The sequence below is a fragment of the Physella acuta genome, unplaced genomic scaffold, assembly GCF_028476545.2.
Source record: "Physella acuta isolate Inbredline_101_S28 unplaced genomic scaffold, ASM2847654v3 ptg001347l, whole genome shotgun sequence".
NCBI classification, from domain to species: Eukaryota; Metazoa; Mollusca; class Gastropoda; family Physidae; genus Physella; species Physella acuta.
In genome coordinates this window covers 115,166-134,323 of record NW_026732862.1, presented here as the reverse complement: position 1 = coordinate 134,323, position 19,158 = coordinate 115,166, and the positions used below count along the sequence as shown (strand labels likewise).

The 19,158-nt window shown below is 39.8% G+C and overlaps 41 non-coding genes across 41 annotated transcripts; 14 read left to right on the top strand and 27 right to left on the bottom strand.

Annotated features, from left to right (window-relative positions):
- Window positions 1-148: 148 nt before the first annotated feature.
- On the bottom strand, window positions 149-230 carry Trnal-uag (transfer RNA leucine (anticodon UAG)). The gene has a single exon. It is a non-coding gene; the product is annotated as a tRNA-Leu (tRNA).
- A 280-nt stretch (window positions 231-510) lies between these two features.
- Trnaf-gaa (transfer RNA phenylalanine (anticodon GAA)) lies at window positions 511-583 on the top strand. The gene has a single exon. It is a non-coding gene; the product is annotated as a tRNA-Phe (tRNA).
- Window positions 584-874: 291 nt separating this feature from the next.
- Window positions 875-956, bottom strand: Trnal-aag (transfer RNA leucine (anticodon AAG)). The gene has a single exon. It is a non-coding gene; the product is annotated as a tRNA-Leu (tRNA).
- A 450-nt stretch (window positions 957-1,406) lies between these two features.
- Trnal-uag (transfer RNA leucine (anticodon UAG)) lies at window positions 1,407-1,488 on the bottom strand. Its single transcript has one exon. It is a non-coding gene; the product is annotated as a tRNA-Leu (tRNA).
- Window positions 1,489-1,769: 281 nt separating this feature from the next.
- Trnaf-gaa (transfer RNA phenylalanine (anticodon GAA)) lies at window positions 1,770-1,842 on the top strand. The gene has a single exon. It is a non-coding gene; the product is annotated as a tRNA-Phe (tRNA).
- Window positions 1,843-2,134: 292 nt separating this feature from the next.
- On the bottom strand, window positions 2,135-2,216 carry Trnal-aag (transfer RNA leucine (anticodon AAG)). Its single transcript has one exon. It is a non-coding gene; the product is annotated as a tRNA-Leu (tRNA).
- Window positions 2,217-2,669: 453 nt separating this feature from the next.
- Window positions 2,670-2,751, bottom strand: Trnal-uag (transfer RNA leucine (anticodon UAG)). The gene has a single exon. It is a non-coding gene; the product is annotated as a tRNA-Leu (tRNA).
- Window positions 2,752-3,032: 281 nt separating this feature from the next.
- Window positions 3,033-3,105, top strand: Trnaf-gaa (transfer RNA phenylalanine (anticodon GAA)). The gene has a single exon. It is a non-coding gene; the product is annotated as a tRNA-Phe (tRNA).
- A 291-nt stretch (window positions 3,106-3,396) lies between these two features.
- Trnal-aag (transfer RNA leucine (anticodon AAG)) lies at window positions 3,397-3,478 on the bottom strand. The gene has a single exon. It is a non-coding gene; the product is annotated as a tRNA-Leu (tRNA).
- Window positions 3,479-3,928: 450 nt separating this feature from the next.
- Trnal-uag (transfer RNA leucine (anticodon UAG)) lies at window positions 3,929-4,010 on the bottom strand. The gene has a single exon. It is a non-coding gene; the product is annotated as a tRNA-Leu (tRNA).
- Window positions 4,011-4,290: 280 nt separating this feature from the next.
- Window positions 4,291-4,363, top strand: Trnaf-gaa (transfer RNA phenylalanine (anticodon GAA)). Its single transcript has one exon. It is a non-coding gene; the product is annotated as a tRNA-Phe (tRNA).
- Window positions 4,364-4,654: 291 nt separating this feature from the next.
- Trnal-aag (transfer RNA leucine (anticodon AAG)) lies at window positions 4,655-4,736 on the bottom strand. The gene has a single exon. It is a non-coding gene; the product is annotated as a tRNA-Leu (tRNA).
- Window positions 4,737-5,187: 451 nt separating this feature from the next.
- Window positions 5,188-5,269, bottom strand: Trnal-uag (transfer RNA leucine (anticodon UAG)). The gene has a single exon. It is a non-coding gene; the product is annotated as a tRNA-Leu (tRNA).
- A 280-nt stretch (window positions 5,270-5,549) lies between these two features.
- Trnaf-gaa (transfer RNA phenylalanine (anticodon GAA)) lies at window positions 5,550-5,622 on the top strand. Its single transcript has one exon. It is a non-coding gene; the product is annotated as a tRNA-Phe (tRNA).
- Window positions 5,623-6,408: 786 nt separating this feature from the next.
- Window positions 6,409-6,490, bottom strand: Trnal-uag (transfer RNA leucine (anticodon UAG)). Its single transcript has one exon. It is a non-coding gene; the product is annotated as a tRNA-Leu (tRNA).
- Window positions 6,491-6,771: 281 nt separating this feature from the next.
- On the top strand, window positions 6,772-6,844 carry Trnaf-gaa (transfer RNA phenylalanine (anticodon GAA)). The gene has a single exon. It is a non-coding gene; the product is annotated as a tRNA-Phe (tRNA).
- Window positions 6,845-7,630: 786 nt separating this feature from the next.
- On the bottom strand, window positions 7,631-7,712 carry Trnal-uag (transfer RNA leucine (anticodon UAG)). The gene has a single exon. It is a non-coding gene; the product is annotated as a tRNA-Leu (tRNA).
- Window positions 7,713-7,992: 280 nt separating this feature from the next.
- Window positions 7,993-8,065, top strand: Trnaf-gaa (transfer RNA phenylalanine (anticodon GAA)). The gene has a single exon. It is a non-coding gene; the product is annotated as a tRNA-Phe (tRNA).
- Window positions 8,066-8,356: 291 nt separating this feature from the next.
- Window positions 8,357-8,438, bottom strand: Trnal-aag (transfer RNA leucine (anticodon AAG)). The gene has a single exon. It is a non-coding gene; the product is annotated as a tRNA-Leu (tRNA).
- A 451-nt stretch (window positions 8,439-8,889) lies between these two features.
- Trnal-uag (transfer RNA leucine (anticodon UAG)) lies at window positions 8,890-8,971 on the bottom strand. Its single transcript has one exon. It is a non-coding gene; the product is annotated as a tRNA-Leu (tRNA).
- A 645-nt stretch (window positions 8,972-9,616) lies between these two features.
- Trnal-aag (transfer RNA leucine (anticodon AAG)) lies at window positions 9,617-9,698 on the bottom strand. The gene has a single exon. It is a non-coding gene; the product is annotated as a tRNA-Leu (tRNA).
- A 451-nt stretch (window positions 9,699-10,149) lies between these two features.
- Trnal-uag (transfer RNA leucine (anticodon UAG)) lies at window positions 10,150-10,231 on the bottom strand. Its single transcript has one exon. It is a non-coding gene; the product is annotated as a tRNA-Leu (tRNA).
- A 280-nt stretch (window positions 10,232-10,511) lies between these two features.
- Trnaf-gaa (transfer RNA phenylalanine (anticodon GAA)) lies at window positions 10,512-10,584 on the top strand. Its single transcript has one exon. It is a non-coding gene; the product is annotated as a tRNA-Phe (tRNA).
- Window positions 10,585-10,875: 291 nt separating this feature from the next.
- On the bottom strand, window positions 10,876-10,957 carry Trnal-aag (transfer RNA leucine (anticodon AAG)). The gene has a single exon. It is a non-coding gene; the product is annotated as a tRNA-Leu (tRNA).
- Window positions 10,958-11,407: 450 nt separating this feature from the next.
- Window positions 11,408-11,489, bottom strand: Trnal-uag (transfer RNA leucine (anticodon UAG)). Its single transcript has one exon. It is a non-coding gene; the product is annotated as a tRNA-Leu (tRNA).
- A 280-nt stretch (window positions 11,490-11,769) lies between these two features.
- Trnaf-gaa (transfer RNA phenylalanine (anticodon GAA)) lies at window positions 11,770-11,842 on the top strand. Its single transcript has one exon. It is a non-coding gene; the product is annotated as a tRNA-Phe (tRNA).
- Window positions 11,843-12,628: 786 nt separating this feature from the next.
- Window positions 12,629-12,710, bottom strand: Trnal-uag (transfer RNA leucine (anticodon UAG)). The gene has a single exon. It is a non-coding gene; the product is annotated as a tRNA-Leu (tRNA).
- Window positions 12,711-12,990: 280 nt separating this feature from the next.
- Window positions 12,991-13,063, top strand: Trnaf-gaa (transfer RNA phenylalanine (anticodon GAA)). The gene has a single exon. It is a non-coding gene; the product is annotated as a tRNA-Phe (tRNA).
- A 291-nt stretch (window positions 13,064-13,354) lies between these two features.
- On the bottom strand, window positions 13,355-13,436 carry Trnal-aag (transfer RNA leucine (anticodon AAG)). The gene has a single exon. It is a non-coding gene; the product is annotated as a tRNA-Leu (tRNA).
- Window positions 13,437-13,887: 451 nt separating this feature from the next.
- Window positions 13,888-13,969, bottom strand: Trnal-uag (transfer RNA leucine (anticodon UAG)). Its single transcript has one exon. It is a non-coding gene; the product is annotated as a tRNA-Leu (tRNA).
- Window positions 13,970-14,249: 280 nt separating this feature from the next.
- Trnaf-gaa (transfer RNA phenylalanine (anticodon GAA)) lies at window positions 14,250-14,322 on the top strand. Its single transcript has one exon. It is a non-coding gene; the product is annotated as a tRNA-Phe (tRNA).
- A 291-nt stretch (window positions 14,323-14,613) lies between these two features.
- On the bottom strand, window positions 14,614-14,695 carry Trnal-aag (transfer RNA leucine (anticodon AAG)). Its single transcript has one exon. It is a non-coding gene; the product is annotated as a tRNA-Leu (tRNA).
- A 450-nt stretch (window positions 14,696-15,145) lies between these two features.
- Trnal-uag (transfer RNA leucine (anticodon UAG)) lies at window positions 15,146-15,227 on the bottom strand. Its single transcript has one exon. It is a non-coding gene; the product is annotated as a tRNA-Leu (tRNA).
- Window positions 15,228-15,507: 280 nt separating this feature from the next.
- Window positions 15,508-15,580, top strand: Trnaf-gaa (transfer RNA phenylalanine (anticodon GAA)). Its single transcript has one exon. It is a non-coding gene; the product is annotated as a tRNA-Phe (tRNA).
- Window positions 15,581-16,366: 786 nt separating this feature from the next.
- Trnal-uag (transfer RNA leucine (anticodon UAG)) lies at window positions 16,367-16,448 on the bottom strand. The gene has a single exon. It is a non-coding gene; the product is annotated as a tRNA-Leu (tRNA).
- A 281-nt stretch (window positions 16,449-16,729) lies between these two features.
- Trnaf-gaa (transfer RNA phenylalanine (anticodon GAA)) lies at window positions 16,730-16,802 on the top strand. The gene has a single exon. It is a non-coding gene; the product is annotated as a tRNA-Phe (tRNA).
- Window positions 16,803-17,093: 291 nt separating this feature from the next.
- Window positions 17,094-17,175, bottom strand: Trnal-aag (transfer RNA leucine (anticodon AAG)). Its single transcript has one exon. It is a non-coding gene; the product is annotated as a tRNA-Leu (tRNA).
- A 451-nt stretch (window positions 17,176-17,626) lies between these two features.
- On the bottom strand, window positions 17,627-17,708 carry Trnal-uag (transfer RNA leucine (anticodon UAG)). The gene has a single exon. It is a non-coding gene; the product is annotated as a tRNA-Leu (tRNA).
- A 280-nt stretch (window positions 17,709-17,988) lies between these two features.
- On the top strand, window positions 17,989-18,061 carry Trnaf-gaa (transfer RNA phenylalanine (anticodon GAA)). Its single transcript has one exon. It is a non-coding gene; the product is annotated as a tRNA-Phe (tRNA).
- A 291-nt stretch (window positions 18,062-18,352) lies between these two features.
- Trnal-aag (transfer RNA leucine (anticodon AAG)) lies at window positions 18,353-18,434 on the bottom strand. Its single transcript has one exon. It is a non-coding gene; the product is annotated as a tRNA-Leu (tRNA).
- Window positions 18,435-18,885: 451 nt separating this feature from the next.
- Window positions 18,886-18,967, bottom strand: Trnal-uag (transfer RNA leucine (anticodon UAG)). Its single transcript has one exon. It is a non-coding gene; the product is annotated as a tRNA-Leu (tRNA).
- Between the last annotated feature and the right edge of the window lie 191 nt (window positions 18,968-19,158).

Below are 19,158 nucleotides of genomic sequence, written 5' to 3'. Positions count from 1 at the left end.
CATCATTTCTAATTTTCAGCACATTCTGATTGAGATCTCGCCTGAGTGTTGATCCTTTCAAACGAAACATTGAAATGACGAGAGATTTAAAAGGATAGCTAGATTGAACTGCTGCTTTCAAGGTAAATCACTTAGAAGTTAAAACAAATGGCAGCGGTGGGATTCGAACCCACGCCTCCGAAGAGACTGGTGCCTAAAACCAGCACCTTAGACCGCTCGGCCACGCTACCCCGTTCCGAGCAGTAGTCAGCAGTTTCACCCTTTCTCATCACTTAATTGTGTTTGTTCCATATGTCGAAACACTTGTGCTGCTGGATCAGAGGATAAAAAATCCGTTTTCAAAGACGCGTAAAGTGGGTAACAATTCAGTTTCGATTCGATGTTTACAGACACCCATCTTTATCATAATACGCTATAGACTGCTGACTTTTGTTTTCTGAATGACGAGAGATTTGAGGTATTGCTTTCGGACCTACAGTTGCGACATGCACGCCTCCTCTTTACACATGTGCCGAAATAGCTCAGTTGGGAGAGCGTTAGACTGAAGATCTAAAGGTCCCTGGTTCGATCCCGGGTTTCGGCAAACTTTAGTTTTTCTATTTCTTTTTCATTTTGTTTTTCAACTTGGTTCGTATGTTTTTGAAACAAAAGACTTTTTTATCCTTGATCACAAAACATAAAATGCAATTGCAAAAAATTTAGTCATCGATAATCTACCAACCACACCTGCAACCCGCTCACGACTAACTGCTACTATTCACAAAGTTTATGGATAATTTACAATTGTGTATACTTTTACATGAGTTGAAATGACAAGTCGTGAAATGTATGCGTATGTTTAAAAAAAAACTAGTTTAAAAACAGGTGTAAAAAATGGCAGCGGTGGGATTCGAACCCACGCCTCCGAGGAGACTGGTGCCTTAAACCAGCGCCTTAGACCGCTCGGCCACGCTACCGTTACGTAAGAAGAGGTGTAAAAACGAAAAATTTATTCGTTTTGGCCGATACTCCTTTTGCTGATATTTAGCCCATTTAAAAACTGCTCTATCATAATCGACTGATGCGACCCCAGATACGAGACATGAGGGCCATACAGGCAAGATCGTATTTTGCTAGAAAGACATGAGGTTGCTTTTTAAAACTAACCATCTTGCTTTAAGAAAAAAATATTGACAACTGGTGTAGCAATGGTGAAGGAATCAGATCTGTGTGGCAATGTAGGATTTGAAAAGCTATACATGAGTTTGATTTTTATTTTCATCATTTCTAATTTTCAGCACATTCTGATTGAGATCTCGCCTGAGTGTTGATCCTTTCAAACGAAACATTGAAATGACGAGAGATTTAAAAGAATAGCTAGATTGAAATGCTGCTTTCAAGGTAAATCACTTAGAAGTTAAAACAAATGGCAGCGGTGGGATTCGAACCCACGCCTCCGAAGAGACTGGTGCCTAAAACCAGCGCCTTAGACCGCTCGGCCACGCTACCCCGTTCCAAGCAGAAGTCAGCAGTTTGACCGTTTCTCATCACTTAATTGTGTTTGTTTCATATGTCGAAACACTTGTGCTGCTGGATCAGAGGATAAAAAATCCGTTTTCAAAGACGCGTAAAGTGGGTAACAATGCAGTTTCGATTCGATGTTTACAGACACCCATCTTGATCATAATACGCTATAAGACTGCTGACTTTTGTTTTCTGAATGACGAGAGATTTGAGGTATTGCTTTCGGACCTACAGTTGCGACATACACGCCTCCTCTTTACACATGTGCCGAAATAGCTCAGTTGGGAGAGCGTTAGACTGAAGATCTAAAGGTCCCTGGTTCGATCCCGGGTTTCGGCAAACTTTAGTTTTTCTATTTCTTTTTCATTTTGTTTTTCAACTTGGTTCGTATGTTTTTGAAACAAAAGACTTTTTTATCCTTGATCACAAAACATAAAATGCAATTGCAAAAAATTTAGTCATCGATAATCTACCAACCACACCTGCAAACCCGCTCACGACTAACTGCTACTATTCACAAAGTTTATGGATAATTTACAATTGTGTATACTTTTACATGAGTTGAAATGACAAGTCGTGAAATGTATGCGTATGTTTAAAAAAAAACTAGTTTAAAAACAGGTGTAAAAAATGGCAGCGGTTGGATTCGAACCCACGCCTACGAGGAGACTGGTGCCTTAAACCAGCGCCTTAGACCGCTCGGCCACGCTACCGTTACGTAAGAAGAGGTGTAAAAACGGAAAAATTTATTCGTTTTGGCCGATACTCCTTTTGCTGATATTTAGCCCAATTAAAAACTGCTCTATCATAATCGACTGATGCGACCCCAGATACGAGACATGAGGGCCATACAGGCAAGATCGTATTTTGCTAGAAAGACATGAGGTTGCTTTTTAAAAACTAACCATCTTGCTTTAAGAAAAAAATATTGACAACTGGTGTAGCAATGGTGAAGGAATCAAGATCTGTGTGGCAATGTAGGATTTGAAAAGCTATACATGAGTTTGATTTTTATTCTCATCATTTCTAATTTTCAGCACATTCTGATTGAGATCTCGCCTGAGTGTTGATCCTTTCAAACGAAACATTGAAATGACGAGAGATTTAAAAGGATAGCTAGATTGAACTGCTGCTTTCAAGGTAAATCACTTAGAAGTTAAAACAAATGGCAGCGGTGGGATTCGAACCCACGCCTCCGAAGAGACTGGTGCCTAAAACCAGCGCCTTAGACCGCTCGGCCACGCTACCCCCGTTCCGAGCAGTAGTCAGCAGTTTCACCCTTTCTCATCACTTAATTGTGTTTGTTCCATATGTCGAAACACTTGTGCTGCTGGATCAGAGGATAAAAAATCCGTTTTCAAAGACGCGTAAAGTGGGTAACAATTCAGTTTCGATTCGATGTTTACAGACACCCATCTTTATCATAATACGCTATAGACTGCTGACTTTTGTTTTCTGAATGACGAGAGATTTGAGGTATTGCTTTCGGACCTACAGTTGCGACATGCACGCCTCCTCTTTACACATGTGCCGAAATAGCTCAGTTGGGAGAGCGTTAGACTGAAGATCTAAAGGTCCCTGGTTCGATCCCGGGTTTCGGCAAACTTTAGTTTTTCTATTTCTTTTTCATTTTGTTTTTCAACTTGGTTCGTATGTTTTTGAAACAAAAGACTTTTTTATCCTTGATCACAAAACATAAAATGCAATTGCAAAAAATTTAGTCATCGATAATCTACCAACCACACCTGCAACCCGCTCACGACTAACTGCTACGATTCACAAAGTTTATGGATAATTTACAATTGTGTATACTTTTACATGAGTTGAAATGACAAGTCGTGAAATGTATGCGTATGTTTAAAAAAAAACTAGTTTAAAAACAGGTGTAAAAAATGGCAGCGGTGGGATTCGAACCCACGCCTCCGAGGAGACTGGTGCCTTAAACCAGCGCCTTAGACCGCTCGGCCACGCTACCGTTACGTAAGAAGAGGTGTAAAAACGAAAAATTTATTCGTTTTGGCCGATACTCCTTTTGCCGATATTTAGCCCATTTAAAAACTGCTCTATCATAATCGACTGATGCGACCCCAGATACGAGACATGAGGGCCATACAGGCAAGATCGTATTTGCTAGAAAGACATGAGGTTGCTTTTTAAAACTAACCATCTTGCTTTAAGAAAAAAATATTGACAACTGGTGTAGCAATGGTGAAGGAATCAAGATCTGTGTGGCAATGTAGGATTTGAAAAGCTATACATGAGTTTGATTTTTATTTTCATCATTTCTAATTTTCAGCACATTCTGATTGAGATCTCGCCTGAGTGTTGATCCTTTCAAACGAAACATTGAAATGACGAGAGATTTAAAAGGATAGCTAGATTGAACTGCTGCTTTCAAGGTAAATCACTTAGAAGTTAAAACAAATGGCAGCGGTGGGATTCGAACCCACGCCTCCGAAGAGACTGGTGCCTAAAACCAGCACCTTAGACCGCTCGGCAACGCTACCCCGTTCCAAGCAGTAGTCAGCAGTTTGACCCTTTCTCATCACTTAATTGTGTTTGTTTCATATGTCGAAACACTTGTGCTGCTGGATCAGAGGATAAAAAATCCGTTTTCAAAGACGCGTGAAGTGGGTAACAATGCAGTTTCGATTCGATGTTTACAGACACCCATCTTTATCATAATACGCTATAGACTGCTGACTTTTGTTTTCTGAATGACGAGAGATTTGAGGTATTGCTTTCGGACCTACAGTTGCGACATAGACGACTCCTCTTTACACATGTGCCGAAATAGCTCAGTTGGGAGAGCGTTAGACTGAAGATCTAAAGGTCCCTGGTTCGATCCCGGGTTTCGGCAAACTTTAGTTTTTCTATTTCTTTTTCATTTTGTTTTTCAACTTGGTTCGTATGTTTTTGAAACAAAAGACTTTTTTATCCTTGATCACAAAACATAAAATGCAATTGCAAAAAATTTAGTCATCGATAATCTACCAACCACACCTGCAACCCGCTCACGACTAACTGCTACGATTCACAAAGTTTATGGATAATTTACAATTGTGTATACTTTTACATGAGTTGAAATGACAAGTCGTGAAATGTATGCGTATGTTTAAAAAAAAACTAGTTTAAAAACAGGTGTAAAAAATGGCAGCGGTGGGATTCGAACCCACGCCTCCGAGGAGACTGGTGCCTTAAACCAGCGCCTTAGACCGCTCGGCCACGCTACCGTTACGTAAGAAGAGGTGTAAAAACGAAAAATTTATTCGTTTTGGCCGATACTCCTTTTGCCGATATTTAGCCCATTTAAAAACTGCTCTATCATAATCGACTGATGCGACCCCAGATACGAGACATGAGGGCCATACAGGCAAGATCGTATTTTGCTAGAAAGACATGAGGTTGCTTTTTAAAACTAACCATCTTGCTTTAAGAAAAAAATATTGACAACTGGTGTAGCAATGGTGAAGGAATCAAGATCTGTGTGGCAATGTAGGATTTGAAAAGCTATACATGAGTTTGATTTTTATTTTCATCATTTCTAATTTTCAGCACATTCTGATTGAGATCTCGCCTGAGTGTTGATCCTTTCAAACGAAACATTGAAATGACGAGAGATTTAAAAGGATAGCTAGATTGAACTGCTGCTTTCAAGGTAAATCACTTAGAAGTTAAAACAAATGGCAGCGGTGGGATTCGAACCCACGCCTCCGAAGAGACTGGTGCCTAAAACCAGCGCCTTAGACCGCTCGGCAACGCTACCCCGTTCCAAGCAGTAGTCAGCAGTTTGACCCTTTCTCATCACTTAATTGTGTTTGTTTCATATGTCGAAACACTTGTGCTGCTGGATCAGAGGATAAAAAATCCGTTTTCAAAGACGCGTGAAGTGGGTAACAATGCAGTTTCGATTCGATGTTTACAGACACCCATCTTTATCATAATACGCTATAGACTGCTGACTTTTGTTTTCTGAATGACGAGAGATTTGAGGTATTGCTTTCGGACCTACAGTTGCGACATAGACGACTCCTCTTTACACATGTGCCGAAATAGCTCAGTTGGGAGAGCGTTAGACTGAAGATCTAAAGGTCCCTGGTTCGATCCCGGGTTTCGGCAAACTTTAGTTTTTCTATTTCTTTTTCATTTTGTTTTTCAACTTGGTTCGTATGTTTTTGAAACAAAAGACTTTTTTATCCTTGATCACAAAACATAAAATGCAATTGCAAAAAATTTAGTCATCGATAATCTACCAACCACACCTGCAACCCGCTCACGACTAACTGCTACGATTCACAAAGTTTATGGATAATTTACAATTGTGTATACTTTTACATGAGTTGAAATGACAAGTCGTGAAATGTATGCGTATGTTTAATAAAAAACTAGTTTAAAAACAGGTGTAAAAAATGGCAAACATTAAACCAGCGCCTTAGACCGCTCGGCCACGCTACCCTTACGTAAGAAGAGGTGTAAAAACGAAAAATTTATTCGTTTTGGCCGATACTCCTTTTGCCGATATTTAGCCCAATTAAAAACTGCTCTATCATAATCGACTGATGCGACCCCAGATACGAGACATGAGGGCCATACAGGCAAGATCGTATTTGCTAGAAAGACATGAGGTTGCTTTTTAAAACTAACCATCTTGCTTTAAGAAAAAAATATTGACAACTGGTGTAGCAATGGTGAAGGAATCAAGATCTGTGTGGCAATGTAGGATTTGAAAAGCTATACATGAGTTTGATTTTTATTTTCATCATTTCTAATTTTCAGCACATTCTGATTGAGATCTCGCCTGAGTGTTGATCCTTTCAAACGAAACATTGAAATGACGAGAGATTTAAAAGAATAGCTAGATTGAAATGCTGCTTTCAAGGTAAATCACTTAGAAGTTAAAACAAATGGCAGCGGTGGGATTCGAACCCACGCCTCCGAAGAGACTGGTGCCTAAAACCAGCGCCTTAGACCGCTCGGCCACGCTACCCCGTTCCAAGCAGTAGTCAGCAGTTTGACCCTTTCTCATCACTTAATTGTGTTTGTTTCATATGTCGAAACACTTGTGCTGCTGGATCAGAGGATAAAAAAATCCGTTTTCAAAGACGCGTAAAGTGGGTAACAATGCAGTTTCGATTCGATGTTTACAGACACCCATCTTTATCATAATACGCTATAGACTGCTGACTTTTGTTTTCTGAATGACGAGAGATTTGAGGTATTGCTTTCGGACCTACAGTTGCGACATAGACGCCTCCTCTTTACACATGTGCCGAAATAGCTCAGTTGGGAGAGCGTTAGACTGAAGATCTAAAGGTCCCTGGTTCGATCCCGGGTTTCGGCAAACTTTAGTTTTTCTATTTCTTTTTCATTTTGTTTTTCAACTTGGTTCGTATGTTTTTGAAACAAAAGACTTTTTTATCCTTGATCACAAAACATAAAATGCAATTGCAAAAAATTTAGTCATCGATAATCTACCAACCACACCTGCAACCCGCTCACGACTAACTGCTACGATTCACAAAGTTTATGGATAATTTACAATTGTGTATACTTTCACATGAGTTGAAATGACAAGTCGTGAAATGTATGCGTATGTTTAATAAAAAACTAGTTTAAAAACAGGTGTAAAAAATGGCAAAAATTAAACCAGCGCCTTAGACCGCTCGGCCACGCTACCGTTACGTAAGAAGAGGTGTAAAAACGAAAAATTTATTCGTTTTGGCCGATACTCCTTTTGCCGATATTTAGCCCAATTAAAAACTGCTCTATCATAATCGACTGATGCGACCCCAGATACGAGACATGAGGGCCATACAGGCAAGATCGTATTTGCTAGAAAGACATGAGGTTGCTTTTTAAAACTAACCATCTTGCTTTAAGAAAAAAATATTGACAACTGGTGTAGCAATGGTGAAGGAATCAAGATCTGTGTGGCAATGTAGGATTTGAAAAGCTATACATGAGTTTGATTTTTATTTTCATCATTTCTAATTTTCAGCACATTCTGATTGAGATCTCGCCTGAGTGTTGATCCTTTCAAACGAAACATTGAAATGACGAGAGATTTAAAAGAATAGCTAGATTGAAATGCTGCTTTCAAGGTAAATCACTTAGAAGTTAAAACAAATGGCAGCGGTGGGATTCGAACCCACGCCTCCGAAGAGACTGGTGCCTAAAACCAGCGCCTTAGACCGCTCGGCCACGCTACCCCGTTCCAAGCAGAAGTCAGCAGTTTGACCCTTTCTCATCACTTAATTGTGTTTGTTTCATATGTCGAAACACTTGTGCTGCTGGATCAGAGGATAAAAAATCCGTTTTCAAAGACGCGTAAAGTGGGTAACAATTCAGTTTCGATTCGATGTTTACAGACACCCATCTTTATCATAATACGCTATAGACTGCTGACTTTTGTTTTCTGAATGACGAGAGATTTGAGGTATTGCTTTCGGACCTACAGTTGCGACATGCACGCCTCCTCTTTACACATGTGCCGAAATAGCTCAGTTGGGAGAGCGTTAGACTGAAGATCTAAAGGTCCCTGGTTCGATCCCGGGTTTCGGCAAACTTTAGTTTTTCTATTTCTTTTTCATTTTGTTTTTCAACTTGGTTCGTATGTTTTTGAAACAAAAGACTTTTTTATCCTTGATCACAAAACATAAAATGCAATTGCAAAAAATTTAGTCATCGATAATCTACCAACCACACCTGCAACCCGCTCACGACTAACTGCTACTATTCACAAAGTTTATGGATAATTTACAATTGTGTATACTTTTACATGAGTTGAAATGACAAGTCGTGAAATGTATGCGTATGTTTAAAAAAAAACTAGTTTAAAAACAGGTGTAAAAAATGGCAGCGGTGGGATTCGAACCCACGCCTCCGAGGAGACTGGTGCCTTAAACCAGCGCCTTAGACCGCTCGGCCACGCTACCGTTACGTAAGAAGAGGTGTAAAAACGAAAAATTTATTCGTTTTGGCCGATACTCCTTTTGCTGATATTTAGCCCATTTAAAAACTGCTCTATCATAATCGACTGATGCGACCCCAGATACGAGACATGAGGGCCATACAGGCAAGATCGTATTTTGCTAGAAAGACATGAGGTTGCTTTTTAAAACTAACCATCTTGCTTTAAGAAAAAAATATTGACAACTGGTGTAGCAATGGTGAAGGAATCAAGATCTGTGTGGCAATGTAGGATTTGAAAAGCTATACATGAGTTTGATTTTTATTTTCATCATTTCTAATTTTCAGCACATTCTGATTGAGATCTCGCCTGAGTGTTGATCCTTTCAAACGAAACATTGAAATGACGAGAGATTTAAAAGAATAGCTAGATTGAAATGCTGCTTTCAAGGTAAATCACTTAGAAGTTAAAACAAATGGCAGCGGTGGGATTCGAACCCACGCCTCCGAAGAGACTGGTGCCTAAAACCAGCGCCTTAGACCGCTCGGCCACGCTACCCCGTTCCAAGCAGAAGTCAGCAGTTTGACCGTTTCTCATCACTTAATTGTGTTTGTTTCATATGTCGAAACACTTGTGCTGCTGGATCAGAGGATAAAAAATCCGTTTTCAAAGACGCGTAAAGTGGGTAACAATGCAGTTTCGATTCGATGTTTACAGACACCCATCTTGATCATAATACGCTATAGACTGCTGACTTTTGTTTTCTGAATGACGAGAGATTTGAGGTATTGCTTTCGGACCTACAGTTGCGACATACACGCCTCCTCTTTACACATGTGCCGAAATAGCTCAGTTGGGAGAGCGTTAGACTGAAGATCTAAAGGTCCCTGGTTCGATACCCGGGTTTCGGCAAACTTTAGTTTTTCTATTTCTTTTTCATTTTGTTTTTCAACTTGGTTCGTATGTTTTTGAAACAAAAGACTTTTTTATCCTTGATCACAAAACATAAAATGCAATTGCAAAAAATTTAGTCATCGATAATCTACCAACCACACCTGCAACCCGCTCACGACTAACTGCTACTATTCACAAAGTTTATGGATAATTTACAATTGTGTATACTTTTACATGAGTTGAAATGACAAGTCGTGAAATGTATGCGTATGTTTAAAAAAAAACTAGTTTAAAAACAGGTGTAAAAAATGGCAGCGGTTGGATTCGAACCCACGCCTACGAGGAGACTGGTGCCTTAAACCAGCGCCTTAGACCGCTCGGCCACGCTACCGTTACGTAAGAAGAGGTGTAAAAACGAAAAATTTATTCGTTTTGGCCGATACTCCTTTTGCTGATATTTAGCCCAATTAAAAACTGCTCTATCATAATCGACTGATGCGACCCCAGATACGAGACATGAGGGCCATACAGGCAAGATCGTATTTTGCTAGAAAGACATGAGGTTGCTTTTTAAAACTAACCATCTTGCTTTAAGAAAAAAATATTGACAACTGGTGTAGCAATGGTGAAGGAATCAAGATCTGTGTGGCAATGTAGGATTTGAAAAGCTATACATGAGTTTGATTTTTATTCTCATCATTTCTAATTTTCAGCACATTCTGATTGAGATCTCGCCTGAGTGTTGATCCTTTCAAACGAAACATTGAAATGACGAGAGATTTAAAAGGATAGCTAGATTGAACTGCTGCTTTCAAGGTAAATCACTTAGAAGTTAAAACAAATGGCAGCGGTGGGATTCGAACCCACGCCTCCGAAGAGACTGGTGCCTAAAACCAGCGCCTTAGACCGCTCGGCCACGCTACCCCGTTCCGAGCAGTAGTCAGCAGTTTCACCCTTTCTCATCACTTAATTGTGTTTGTTCCATATGTCGAAACACTTGTGCTGCTGGATCAGAGGATAAAAAATCCGTTTTCAAAGACGCGTAAAGTGGGTAACAATTCAGTTTCGATTCGATGTTTACAGACACCCATCTTTATCATAATACGCTATAGACTGCTGACTTTTGTTTTCTGAATGACGAGAGATTTGAGGTATTGCTTTCGGACCTACAGTTGCGACATGCACGCCTCCTCTTTACACATGTGCCGAAATAGCTCAGTTGGGAGAGCGTTAGACTGAAGATCTAAAGGTCCCTGGTTCGATCCCGGGTTTCGGCAAACTTTAGTTTTTCTATTTCTTTTTCATTTTGTTTTTCAACTTGGTTCGTATGTTTTTGAAACAAAAGACTTTTTTATCCTTGATCACAAAACATAAAATGCAATTGCAAAAAATTTAGTCATCGATAATCTACCAACCACACCTGCAACCCGCTCACGACTAACTGCTACGATTCACAAAGTTTATGGATAATTTACAATTGTGTATACTTTTACATGAGTTGAAATGACAAGTCGTGAAATGTATGCGTATGTTTAAAAAAAAACTAGTTTAAAAACAGGTGTAAAAAATGGCAGCGGTGGGATTCGAACCCACGCCTCCGAGGAGACTGGTGCCTTAAACCAGCGCCTTAGACCGCTCGGCCACGCTACCGTTACGTAAGAAGAGGTGTAAAAACGAAAAATTTATTCGTTTTGGCCGATACTCCTTTTGCCGATATTTAGCCCATTTAAAAACTGCTCTATCATAATCGACTGATGCGACCCCAGATACGAGACATGAGGGCCATACAGGCAAGATCGTATTTGCTAGAAAGACATGAGGTTGCTTTTTAAAACTAACCATCTTGCTTTAAGAAAAAAATATTGACAACTGGTGTAGCAATGGTGAAGGAATCAAGATCTGTGTGGCAATGTAGGATTTGAAAAGCTATACATGAGTTTGATTTTTATTTTCATCATTTCTAATTTTCAGCACATTCTGATTGAGATCTCGCCTGAGTGTTGATCCTTTCAAACGAAACATTGAAATGACGAGAGATTTAAAAGGATAGCTAGATTGAACTGCTGCTTTCAAGGTAAATCACTTAGAAGTTAAAACAAATGGCAGCGGTGGGATTCGAACCCACGCCTCCGAAGAGACTGGTGCCTAAAACCAGCACCTTAGACCGCTCGGCAACGCTACCCCGTTCCAAGCAGTAGTCAGCAGTTTGACCCTTTCTCATCACTTAATTGTGTTTGTTTCATATGTCGAAACACTTGTGCTGCTGGATCAGAGGATAAAAAATCCGTTTTCAAAGACGCGTGAAGTGGGTAACAATGCAGTTTCGATTCGATGTTTACAGACACCCATCTTTATCATAATACGCTATAGACTGCTGACTTTTGTTTTCTGAATGACGAGAGATTTGAGGTATTGCTTTCGGACCTACAGTTGCGACATAGACGACTCCTCTTTACACATGTGCCGAAATAGCTCAGTTGGGAGAGCGTTAGACTGAAGATCTAAAGGTCCCTGGTTCGATCCCGGGTTTCGGCAAACTTTAGTTTTTCTATTTCTTTTTCATTTTGTTTTTCAACTTGGTTCGTATGTTTTTGAAACAAAAGACTTTTTTATCCTTGATCACAAAACATAAAATGCAATTGCAAAAAATTTAGTCATCGATAATCTACCAACCACACCTGCAACCCGCTCACGACTAACTGCTACGATTCACAAAGTTTATGGATAATTTACAATTGTGTATACTTTTACATGAGTTGAAATGACAAGTCGTGAAATGTATGCGTATGTTTAATAAAAAACTAGTTTAAAAACAGGTGTAAAAAATGGCAAACATTAAACCAGCGCCTTAGACCGCTCGGCCACGCTACCCTTACGTAAGAAGAGGTGTAAAAACGAAAAATTTATTCGTTTTGGCCGATACTCCTTTTGCCGATATTTAGCCCAATTAAAAACTGCTCTATCATAATCGACTGATGCGACCCCAGATACGAGACATGAGGGCCATACAGGCAAGATCGTATTTGCTAGAAAGACATGAGGTTGCTTTTTAAAACTAACCATCTTGCTTTAAGAAAAAAATATTGACAACTGGTGTAGCAATGGTGAAGGAATCAAGATCTGTGTGGCAATGTAGGATTTGAAAAGCTATACATGAGTTTGATTTTTATTTTCATCATTTCTAATTTTCAGCACATTCTGATTGAGATCTCGCCTGAGTGTTGATCCTTTCAAACGAAACATTGAAATGACGAGAGATTTAAAAGAATAGCTAGATTGAAATGCTGCTTTCAAGGTAAATCACTTAGAAGTTAAAACAAATGGCAGCGGTGGGATTCGAACCCACGCCTCCGAAGAGACTGGTGCCTAAAACCAGCGCCTTAGACCGCTCGGCCACGCTACCCCGTTCCAAGCAGTAGTCAGCAGTTTGACCCTTTCTCATCACTTAATTGTGTTTGTTTCATATGTCGAAACACTTGTGCTGCTGGATCAGAGGATAAAAAATCCGTTTTCAAAGACGCGTAAAGTGGGTAACAATGCAGTTTCGATTCGATGTTTACAGACACCCATCTTTATCATAATACGCTATAGACTGCTGACTTTTGTTTTCTGAATGACGAGAGATTTGAGGTATTGCTTTCGGACCTACAGTTGCGACATAGACGCCTCCTCTTTACACATGTGCCGAAATAGCTCAGTTGGGAGAGCGTTAGACTGAAGATCTAAAGGTCCCTGGTTCGATCCCGGGTTTCGGCAAACTTTAGTTTTTCTATTTCTTTTTCATTTTGTTTTTCAACTTGGTTCGTATGTTTTTGAAACAAAAGACTTTTTTATCCTTGATCACAAAACATAAAATGCAATTGCAAAAAATTTAGTCATCGATAATCTACCAACCACACCTGCAACCCGCTCACGACTAACTGCTACTATTCACAAAGTTTATGGATAATTTACAATTGTGTATACTTTTACATGAGTTGAAATGACAAGTCGTGAAATGTATGCGTATGTTTAAAAAAAAACTAGTTTAAAAACAGGTGTAAAAAATGGCAGCGGTTGGATTCGAACCCACGCCTACGAGGAGACTGGTGCCTTAAACCAGCGCCTTAGACCGCTCGGCCACGCTACCGTTACGTAAGAAGAGGTGTAAAAACGAAAAATTTATTCGTTTTGGCCGATACTCCTTTTGCTGATATTTAGCCCAATTAAAAACTGCTCTATCATAATCGACTGATGCGACCCCAGATACGAGACATGAGGGCCATACAGGCAAGATCGTATTTTGCTAGAAAGACATGAGGTTGCTTTTTAAAACTAACCATCTTGCTTTAAGAAAAAAATATTGACAACTGGTGTAGCAATGGTGAAGGAATCAAGATCTGTGTGGCAATGTAGGATTTGAAAAGCTATACATGAGTTTGATTTTTATTCTCATCATTTCTAATTTTCAGCACATTCTGATTGAGATCTCGCCTGAGTGTTGATCCTTTCAAACGAAACATTGAAATGACGAGAGATTTAAAAGGATAGCTAGATTGAACTGCTGCTTTCAAGGTAAATCACTTAGAAGTTAAAACAAATGGCAGCGGTGGGATTCGAACCCACGCCTCCGAAGAGACTGGTGCCTAAAACCAGCGCCTTAGACCGCTCGGCCACGCTACCCCGTTCCGAGCAGTAGTCAGCAGTTTCACCCTTTCTCATCACTTAATTGTGTTTGTTCCATATGTCGAAACACTTGTGCTGCTGGATCAGAGGATAAAAAATCCGTTTTCAAAGACGCGTAAAGTGGGTAACAATTCAGTTTCGATTCGATGTTTACAGACACCCATCTTTATCATAATACGCTATAGACTGCTGACTTTTGTTTTCTGAATGACGAGAGATTTGAGGTATTGCTTTCGGACCTACAGTTGCGACATGCACGCCTCCTCTTTACACATGTGCCGAAATAGCTCAGTTGGGAGAGCGTTAGACTGAAGATCTAAAGGTCCCTGGTTCGATCCCGGGTTTCGGCAAACTTTAGTTTTTCTATTTCTTTTTCATTTTGTTTTTCAACTTGGTTCGTATGTTTTTGAAACAAAAGACTTTTTTATCCTTGATCACAAAACATAAAATGCAATTGCAAAAAATTTAGTCATCGATAATCTACCAACCACACCTGCAACCCGCTCACGACTAACTGCTACGATTCACAAAGTTTATGGATAATTTACAATTGTGTATACTTTTACATGAGTTGAAATGACAAGTCGTGAAATGTATGCGTATGTTTAAAAAAAAACTAGTTTAAAAACAGGTGTAAAAAATGGCAGCGGTGGGATTCGAACCCACGCCTCCGAGGAGACTGGTGCCTTAAACCAGCGCCTTAGACCGCTCGGCCACGCTACCGTTACGTAAGAAGAGGTGTAAAAACGAAAAATTTATTCGTTTTGGCCGATACTCCTTTTGCCGATATTTAGCCCATTTAAAAACTGCTCTATCATAATCGACTGATGCGACCCCAGATACGAGACATGAGGGCCATACAGGCAAGATCGTATTTGCTAGAAAGACATGAGGTTGCTTTTTAAAACTAACCATCTTGCTTTAAGAAAAAAATATTGACAACTGGTGTAGCAATGGTGAAGGAATCAAGATCTGTGTGGCAATGTAGGATTTGAAAAGCTATACATGAGTTTGATTTTTATTTTCATCATTTCTAATTTTCAGCACATTCTGATTGAGATCTCGCCTGAGTGTTGATCCTTTCAAACGAAACATTGAAATGACGAGAGATTTAAAAGGATAGCTAGATTGAACTGCTGCTTTCAAGGTAAATCACTTAGAAGTTAAAACAAATGGCAGCGGTGGGATTCGAACCCACGCCTCCGAAGAGACTGGTGCCTAAAACCAGCACCTTAGACCGCTCGGCAACGCTACCCCGTTCCAAGCAGTAGTCAGCAGTTTGACCCTTTCTCATCACTTAATTGTGTTTGTTTCATATGTCGAAACACTTGTGCTGCTGGATCAGAGGATAAAAAATCCGTTTTCAAAGACGCGTGAAGTAGGTAACAATGCAGTTTCGATTCGATGTTTACAGACACCCATCTTTATCATAATACGCTATAGACTGCTGACTTTTGTTTTCTGAATGACGAGAGATTTGAGGTATTGCTTTCGGACCTACAGTTGCGACATAGACGACTCCTCTTTACACATGTGCCGAAATAGCTCAGTTGGGAGAGCGTTAGACTGAAGATCTAAAGGTCCCTGGTTCGATCCCGGGTTTCGGCAAACTTTAGTTTTTCTATTTCTTTTTCATTTTGTTTTTCAACTTGGTTCGTATGTTTTTGAAACAAAAGACTTTTTTATCCTTGATCACAAAACATAAAATGCAATTGCAAAAAATTTAGTCATCGATAATCTACCAACCACACCTGCAACCCGCTCACGACTAACTGCTACGATTCACAAAGTTTATGGATAATTTACAATTGTGTATACTTTTACATGAGTTGAAATGACAAGTCGTGAAATGTATGCGTATGTTTAATAAAAAACTAGTTTAAAAACAGGTGTAAAAAATGGCAAACATTAAACCAGCGCCTTAGACCGCTCGGCCACGCTACCCTTACGTAAGAAGAGGTGTAAAAACGAAAAATTTATTCGTTTTGGCCGATACTCATTTTGCCGATATTTAGCCCAATTAAAAACTGCTCTATCATAATCGACTGATGCGACCCCAGATACGAGACATGAGGGCCATACAGGCAAGATCGTATTTGCTAGAAAGACATGAGGTTGCTTTTTAAAACTAACCATCTTGCTTTAAGAAAAAAATATTGACAACTGGTGTAGCAATGGTGAAGGAATCAAGATCTGTGTGGCAATGTAGGATTTGAAAAGCTATACATGAGTTTGATTTTTATTTTCATCATTTCTAATTTTCAGCACATTCTGATTGAGATCTCGCCTGAGTGTTGATCCTTTCAAACGAAACATTGAAATGACGAGAGATTTAAAAGAATAGCTAGATTGAAATGCTGCTTTCAAGGTAAATCACTTAGAAGTTAAAACAAATGGCAGCGGTGGGATTCGAACCCACGCCTCCGAAGAGACTGGTGCCTAAAACCAGCGCCTTAGACCGCTCGGCCACGCTACCCCGTTCCAAGCAGTAGTCAGCAGTTTGACCCTTTCTCATCACTTAATTGTGTTTGTTTCATATGTCGAAACACTTGTGCTGCTGGATCAGAGGATAAAAAAATCCGTTTTCAAAGACGCGTAAAGTGGGTAACAATGCAGTTTCGATTCGATGTTTACAGACACCCATCTTTATCATAATACGCTATAGACTGCTGACTTTTGTTTTCTGAATGACGAGAGATTTGAGGTATTGCTTTCGGACCTACAGTTGCGACATAGACGCCTCCTCTTTACACATGTGCCGAAATAGCTCAGTTGGGAGAGCGTTAGACTGAAGATCTAAAGGTCCCTGGTTCGATCCCGGGTTTCGGCAAACTTTAGTTTTTCTATTTCTTTTTCATTTTGTTTTTCAACTTGGTTCGTATGTTTTTGAAACAAAAGACTTTTTTATCCTTGATCACAAAACATAAAATGCAATTGCAAAAAATTTAGTCATCGATAATCTACCAACCACACCTGCAACCCGCTCACGACTAACTGCTACTATTCACAAAGTTTATGGATAATTTACAATTGTGTATACTTTTACATGAGTTGAAATGACAAGTCGTGAAATGTATGCGTATGTTTAAAAAAAAACTAGTTTAAAAACAGGTGTAAAAAATGGCAGCGGTGGGATTCGAACCCACGCCTCCGAGGAGACTGGTGCCTTAAACCAGCGCCTTAGACCGCTCGGCCACGCTACCGTTACGTAAGAAGAGGTGTAAAAACGAAAAATTTATTCGTTTTGGCCGATACTCCTTTTGCTGATATTTAGCCCAATTAAAAACTGCTCTATCATAATCGACTGATGCGACCCCAGATACGAGACATGAGGGCCATACAGGCAAGATCGTATTTTGCTAGAAAGACATGAGGTTGCTTTTTAAAACTAACCATCTTGCTTTAAGAAAAAAATATTGACAACTGCTGTAGCAATGGTGAAGGAATCAAGATCTGTGTGGCAATGTAGGATTTGAAAAGCTATACATGAGTTTGATTTTTATTTTCATCATTTCTAATTTTCAGCACATTCTGATTGAGATCTCGCCTGAGTGTTGATCCTTTCAAACGAAACATTGAAATGACGAGAGATTTAAAAGGATAGCTAGATTGAACTGCTGCTTTCAAGGTAAATCACTTAGAAGTTAAAACAAATGGCAGCGGTGGGATTCGAACCCACGCCTCCGAAGAGACTGGTGCCTAAAACCAGCACCTTAGACCGCTCGGCCACGCTACCCCGTTCCGAGCAGTAGTCAGCAGTTTCACCCTTTCTCATCACTTAATTGTGTTTGTTCCATATGTCGAAACACTTGTGCTGCTGGATCAGAGGATAAAAAATCCGTTTTCAAAGACGCGTAAAGTGGGTAACAATTCAGTTTCGATTCGATGTTTACAGACACCCATCTTTATCATAATACGCTATAGACTGCTGACTTTTGTTTTCTGAATGACGAGAGATTTGAGGTATTGCTTTCGGACCTACAGTTGCGACATGCACGCCTCCTCTTTACACATGTGCCGAAATAGCTCAGTTGGGAGAGCGTTAGACTGAAGATCTAAAGGTCCCTGGTTCGATCCCGGGTTTCGGCAAACTTTAGTTTTTCTATTTCTTTTTCATTTTGTTTTTCAACTTGGTTCGTATGTTTTTGAAACAAAAGACTTTTTTATCCTTGATCACAAAACATAAAATGCAATTGCAAAAAATTTAGTCATCGATAATCTACCAACCACACCTGCAACCCGCTCACGACTAACTGCTACTATTCACAAAGTTTATGGATAATTTACAATTGTGTATACTTTTACATGAGTTGAAATGACAAGTCGTGAAATGTATGCGTATGTTTAAAAAAAAACTAGTTTAAAAACAGGTGTAAAAAATGGCAGCGGTGGGATTCGAACCCACGCCTCCGAGGAGACTGGTGCCTTAAACCAGCGCCTTAGACCGCTCGGCCACGCTACCGTTACGTAAGAAGAGGTGTAAAAACGAAAAATTTATTCGTTTTGGCCGATACTCCTTTTGCTGATATTTAGCCCATTTAAAAACTGCTCTATCATAATCGACTGATGCGACCCCAGATACGAGACATGAGGGCCATACAGGCAAGATCGTATTTTGCTAGAAAGACATGAGGTTGCTTTTTAAAACTAACCATCTTGCTTTAAGAAAAAAATATTGACAACTGGTGTAGCAATGGTGAAGGAATCAAGATCTGTGTGGCAATGTAGGATTTGAAAAGCTATACATGAGTTTGATTTTTATTTTCATCATTTCTAATTTTCAGCACATTCTGATTGAGATCTCGCCTGAGTGTTGATCCTTTCAAACGAAACATTGAAATGACGAGAGATTTAAAAGAATAGCTAGATTGAAATGCTGCTTTCAAGGTAAATCACTTAGAAGTTAAAACAAATGGCAGCGGTGGGATTCGAACCCACGCCTCCGAAGAGACTGGTGCCTAAAACCAGCGCCTTAGACCGCTCGGCCACGCTACCCCGTTCCGAGCAGTAGTCAGCAGTTTCACCCTTTCTCATCACTTAATTGTGTTTGTTCCATATGTCGAAACACTTGTGCTGCTGGATCAGAGGATAAAAAATCCGTTTTCAAAGACGCGTAAAGTGGGTAACAATTCAGTTTCGATTCGATGTTTACAGACACCCATCTTTATCATAATACGCTATAGACT